The 6,407-nt window shown below is 49.1% G+C and overlaps 1 pseudogene; it reads left to right on the top strand.

Moving 5' to 3' along the window:
* Window positions 1-5,150: 5,150 nt before the first annotated feature.
* The window catches only part of LOC103068613 (acylphosphatase-1 pseudogene), a 1,552-nt pseudogene continuing 295 nt past the window's right edge, over window positions 5,151-6,407 (top strand).

Genomic DNA, 6,407 nt, shown 5'->3' with positions numbered 1-6,407 from the left:
GCGCGTCCGGAGCCTGTGCTCCACAACGGGAGAGGCCACAACAGTGAGAGGCCCAAGTCCAAAAAAAAAAAAAAAAAAAAAAAAAATCAGTACAGTAATTTCTCTTGAAGAATAGGAAGATCTGGCAACAATCAGGTGGAGATGAGTGGTAGGTGCCCCTCTTTAGATGAGCCCCAAGTCTCCAGATGGCCAAAGACCCCCAACTCCCTGTTCTTCTTACTCCAGACCTGCTTCACTCATCTCTGTTACCTGCCTGGACACTGTGAGCACTTGGGCTTGTGACCTCCTGCTGTTTCTATAACCCTGCCCTCCCCGCAAGGCCGTGAGCTTCCTGAGGTCAGAGCAACCCTCATGGGGCCTGGCGCAGAGCAGAGAAACAGTAAATGTTGGCTGAGTGAGTGAATATAAGCAAGAACAGGAGGAAACTCCAGGGAGTGGTAAGACCAAGTGGAGCAAACTTGTGTGTAAGGAGGAGAAAGTCTTCCCTAAAGGAATTGAAGCACTCAATCAGACGGTCTTTAAGGATTAGTTAAGAAAAGATAGGGCTTCCCTGGAGGCGCAGTGGTTGAGGGTCCGCCTGCCGATGCAGGGGACACGGGTTCGTGACCCAGTCTGGGAGGATCCCACATGCCGTGGAGCGGCTGGGCCCGTGAGCCATGGCCGCTGAGCCTGTGCGTCCGGAGCCTGTGCTCCGCAACAGGAGAGGCTAATTTTTTTAATTAAAAAATAAAAGATAATTGAGTGCACCAAACACTTTGTATTTTGTTTCACTACCTTGCCGTCCTTAAAGCTGGGGTGGTGAGTAGGTTAATCTCACTGAACTGGTTTAATAAATAGAAATCCATTTTAAATTTATTTATTTTATTTATTTATTTTTGGCTGCGTTGGGTGTTCGTTGCTGCGCGTGGGCTTTCTCTAGTTGTGGCGAGCGGGGGTTACTCTTCGTTGCCGTGCGCAGGCTTCTCATTACAGTGGCTTCTCTTGTTGTGGAGCATGGGCTCCAGGCATGTGGGCTCAGTACTTGTGGCTCATGGGCTCTAGAGCGCAAGCTCAGTAGTTGTGGCACACGGGCTTAGTTGCTCCGCGGCATGTGGGATCTTCCTGGACCAGGGCTTGAACCCGTGTCCCCTGCATTGGCAGGTGGATTCTTAACCACTGCGCCACCAGGGAAGCCCATAGAAATCCATTTTTTTTTCTCCCGCTGCAGAGCACAGGCTCCGGACGCGCAGACTCAGCGGCCATGGCTTATGGACCCAGCCGCTCCGCGGCATGTGGGGATCTTCCCGGACCGGGGCATGAACCCACGTTCCCTGCATCGGCAGGCGGACTCTCAACCACTGCGCCACCAAGGAAGCCCAGAAATCCATTTTTAAATGTCTCCCAAGGATGAAAATCCTCTGCTGTGTTCTGGCTTCCAAAAGCGGTCTGAAACTCTACTGCCACCTTGTGGTAATAAGTACATATTGCAGGAAGAGTATTCTAAAAGGAAAACGCAGCCAACGTGGACCCATCCACCCCCACCCCCACCCCCAGGCAGAGCCACCCTTCACAAAGGGAAGGCACAAAATAGGGCAGAAGTGACTGGTTTAAAAGAGAAATTAAATTCAAACCACAATTACTGAGTATTTGAGGCACCTGAGTTGGGCTAAGTCTGCTCCAACCCTATGCCCCAACCCTTGATTACCTTAACTATAATCAAGACAGACATAAATAACTAATTCTAATGCAAGGCAGACTGAAGTCCAAGTCCAGAACTATCACATCCATTGAGTGTGGGTGTTGCATCTCAGCTTGAACTAACCACAATACTCAGTAATATAGGCCAGGCATCGAGCAAGGTGGTTTCTCTTTTTTTTTTTCCCTCCAGCAAAACTTTACAACAATCTTTTGAAGTAAGTCCAATTAGCATCCCATTCTGCAGATGAGTCAACTGAGGCTCAAAGAAGTGAAGCCTCTTACCCTAAGAGCTAGTGAGTGGTAGAGAAAGGATTCAGATCAGGCTTAGATTTGACTGACTCCAGACTCCTTGCCATTTCTTTAGAGTCTCCTACCTGCTCTAGACCAAAAGTGGCCTCTTGAGATTCCAGGGCCCACCGGAAATCAGAATCTCCCCACCTTATAACCTCAGCAGGTCTCTAGAAGGACTAGATAAGCACAAAGAAAAGTGGTAGAAGTGTCTGGCTCATACCTTTGTTCTAGCCCACCCTTCTTGCCCGCCCCCTCCTTGGCCTCTATTCCACAACACCCTCACCCTCTGGAGGTTCTCCCGGGTCTGCCTGCCCCAGGGGGAGAGAGGCTGCCTGTCCTGAGCCCCAAGCCCTGGCTCTGCGTCATCTCCATGCCAAGTCCACAGCCGATCTGGGCAGCTCAGAGCCTTGTTTGCTGATTCGCAAGTTCATAGTATGGGCCAGTGCTCCCCAGAGAGAAATACAAAACCATAATTGTCCCCAGATTGGCTTGTGTTCTTTGTGGAAAGAAACAATACACAGCCTTTGTGTTTAAAAAAAAAAAAATTACCGAAACAAAAAATTTCCACTTCACACTCTTTTGAATTGAGAGAAATAAGTAAACACTATTTCCCAAAACTATGTTCACTGGGAAGCCTCCTTTTATTATATTTATGCAAAAACATGAGCCGAATATCATCCTATGCCACTATAAAACACATTCAATAATAAAATGCAAACGCTATTTGCAAAGAATTACAGAGGATCAAGTTCTGGCCGATCGCGAGGAGTAGTTTAAAATTAAGAGTTTTAAGCTTCACGTATCCCAATTTTATTTTGTAATAATCTATGCCTTTAACTTACCCTGTTTTTATTTGCTCCAAATAAAGTAGCCAAAAATCCACTGCACATTGATTGTCAAAAGGGTAACTCATTATCTGCTTTTGCCCAGAAATAACAGAGGAAGAAAAGAAGGTGTTTGCTTGCACTCCCACAATTCTTTGGAAATATTTGCTTTCAGACATTTTGTATTATTGTGCAGTGCACATGTTTCTGCATGGGAGCTTTGCAATTTTGAAAAGATACCAAGAGGAGCAGAAAAAGAAACTAAAGAAGTTTTGCTCATTCTTTAGTCCAGGTTAACGTGGAGCCTAATCTGCATACCCAACTGAGGGATTCTGGGACATTGCTGTGGCTCTCCTGGGAGTATTTAGACGAAGGGCCTGCAAGGAGGATTTCGGGTGGTTGCTGGAGGGATCTCACACCCTATGCCATTAGAGGAATATGGAGAGCCAGCCCGCAGCACTGAAGAAGACACTCTGGGGAGGATGGCAATTGGAGGAAAGACACCCTAAGCCAAAGGAGTGGATGAGTATATGGCTGACTGTGCCAGTGAACAGTAAGAGTGCTGTCAAGAGCCTTGGTCACCCAGTAGGGAAGGACAGGAGACGCTAGCAGTGCCAGGGTGGAGTCCAGCTCCTGTGCCTGCTGAGCAGTCCCTAGGAACGGACCCCAAATCCACCCAAATTTTTACATAAACCCTCTGGGATTTATAGACCACAGAGGCTTGGAGGTCTTCTCCCTCTAAACTGAGGGAGAGAGGAGGTGTACCCAGCAGGAGGATGGGCAAGGTCTAGGAACCAACATTGAAGCCTGGTCCATCCAGGGTTTCCATTCACGGCCTGACCACCACCCAGTCCCCATTTCCACTCCTCCGTCTCTGCCTGCCCTTCTTTTTCTCCTTCCTTCGTCCATCTTGCTCACTGCTCCTCTTCCCACTACCGCCAACAGTCACATTAAAATCTCTGACCTTTTTGTAGCATTTCTTGCTTTTTCTCCAGAGCACTTTTTGTACACAAATACTTCTTAAACTGGGGTGCATAGCCCTTGGGGGGCTCCCATCCATGGGCCAGAGAATTTGCAGAGCCACATGACACACATGGCCCATCTTGCTGGCATTAAAATTACCCAGTGGTAAATAACTTAAAACACTGTCTTTGTGTTGAAAGAAACAACATGGGTATATTATGGAGCAGAATGCAAAATGCACATAAAATTTTAAGCTACAGTAAGACTTCAGATAAATTGTGAGCTTGTGGCAGGCTGCTTTAAGCTACACCCTCAAACCCCCAGGGTACCTGTTTACTCTCTTTTGCCATTAGGTTTGGCTTTGGTGGAAAAGTTGGAGAAGCTCTGACTTACTTTATCCCATGAAATCCTCACAACAGCCCTTTCAAAGCAAGGCAGTTTTAGAGATGGAGGAACGGGGACCAGATATGCTGAGTAACTTGCCCCAAGTTACCCAGTAAGCAGGTGTCAGAGCCTAAACATTGTCCAGGTATTCTAACTCCAAGTCCAGTATTGACTCCACACCGAGGTACTGCCAGGCACATTGAACCACTGGGGGCAACAGGCCCAGGAGACAGGTAGTGCTGGGCCCACAGCTAGGGAGGATCCTCTGCAAATTTATAAAGTCCTCCCCCATAACCCATGGCTTCAAAATTCATAGGCAAGCAGGTGCTCCAAGCCTGGGGAGCTAAGACGCAGATGGCTGCAATTCTGACATCACCCAGATAAGCCACTGTCAACTCTGGACCGCAAGTCTCAGAAGCTGAGGGCAGGGAGATTGGGAATTCTTGGTTGTTGAGACTGGCAGCTCTTTCTGGTAAGACTCAAAAGGCAAGAAGTTGACATGTGGGGACCCAGGTGGCCCTGCTCTCTTCCTCAGTGCTCAGTGCTATCAGGGCAGGTACTCGGCTCCCAAGCCACTGGGCCCAGCAGGACTGGAGTCAGCTGCCGAATGGTTGGCTGGAGAAGGATTTGAATCCAGGTCGGGCTGACTCTCAACCCCCAGCCCTTCCCATGCTGCCTGAGGTTATGAAAGGAGTCCCATCCTGGAGTCAGGATACCTGAGTTCTAGCCCAGCTTCTCCAAAAGGAGCTGTATGACTTGGGCCAATGCCTTCCGATTCTAGTACAGCGGGAAACACTCTAGCACCCAGGGGTTCTAGAGCCAGAGCCACCTGGGTTCAAATCCCAGTTTTTCCACTCACTAGCTGTATGGTCTCAGGCAAGCTTTCACATGCCTGTGCCTCAGTCTCCATATCTGTAAATGGGGACACGATTGGTGCCCAGCTCACAGGATCGTCGTGAGGATTAAATATCACCCACACAAGGCACTCGGAAGAGAGCCCGGTATGGAGCCATGCTCAATAAAGGTGAGATGTTATTGTATAAAAATAAGAGTCAAGGCGGTCAAGTGGCAGCCCCAAGGACCCACACCCTCGCAGCAGTGAGTCTGATTGGCAGGTGGGATGGGAGCCGCTGTGTCAGACCTAAACAGCTGCCTCTCCCATTGTCCCCCAGCAGCTCAGGCCCCCAGTCCCGTGGCTGGTATTCATTCAACAACTTTTTACTAAGTATCTGTTGCAGGAAGGGGGACCCCTTCCAGGGCCTGAGAGTGGGCTCTTGTCTAACACTCGGAAATGAATTGTCCGAGGAGACATGTGCTGACAAAGCAGGAGACTTTATTGGGAGGGGGCACCCAGGTGGAGAGCAGGAAGGTAAGGGAAGCCAGGAGGACTGCTCTGCTACATGGCTTGCAGTCTCGGGTTTTATGGTGATGGGATTAGTTTCTGGGTTGTCTCTGGCCAATCATTCTGACTCAAGGTCCTTCCTGGTGGTGCACACATCGCTCAGCCAAGACGGATTCCAGTGAGAAGAATTCTGGGAGAACATATGGACTGGCATCTCCTGTCTCCTTTTGACCTTTTCCAAATTCTTCTAGCTGGTGTTGACTTGTCAGTTCCGTGTTTCTTACCAGGACCTCCTGTTGTTACAATAACTCATGCAAGTGGCTACTATCTTGCCTGGCCAGGGCTGGAGGTTTCAGTCAGTGTTTCCCCTAACATATGTACCCTGGACCAGGCATGGCTAGTGTATGGGGGACACAAAGGAGAGCAAAACCAGATGCAAACCCTGTGTGTCTAGAAGAGAGACAATGAACAGACCCACAAGGAAATGACAGCCAGTGGTAAATACTACGTGGGAAAATAAGTCGGGGGAGGGGATAGCGATGGGGAGGTGTTTTAGATGAGCTGTTTCGGGAAGCCCTCTCTGATAAACAAAGAAGTATTTATCATCTGCAAATAGTATTTAGCCGCCCTCAGCTTCAGAGCTCAGCCAGTTTCCCAGCTTGGGGAATCCGTTGGCGTGGTGGTCACCCATGTGATCCCAGAGGCCCGCAAGGAAGACAGGGAGGGTTTGAGCATTGCAGAAGGGGACGCCCTGATATCGGTGGATTGTGACATTTTAGGGGAGGTGCTGGGGGTGATGGTCCACGAGTACACTCAGGTTGAAGGTAAAAAGCTGGGATTGGGAGGCTGGATCCAGAGTACCGACTGGAACACAGTACAAGGCCAATTGCAGGGTCCCATCTCTGAGGTGCGTCATCCGCAGGAAT

This window comes from Lipotes vexillifer, unplaced genomic scaffold (genome assembly GCF_000442215.2).
Source record: "Lipotes vexillifer unplaced genomic scaffold, Lipotes_vexillifer_v1.1 scaffold213, whole genome shotgun sequence".
Classification (NCBI taxonomy): domain Eukaryota; kingdom Metazoa; phylum Chordata; class Mammalia; order Artiodactyla; family Lipotidae; genus Lipotes; species Lipotes vexillifer.
The sequence above is the reverse complement of the archived record's forward strand: the minus strand, read 5'-3'. Positions and strand labels throughout refer to the sequence as shown.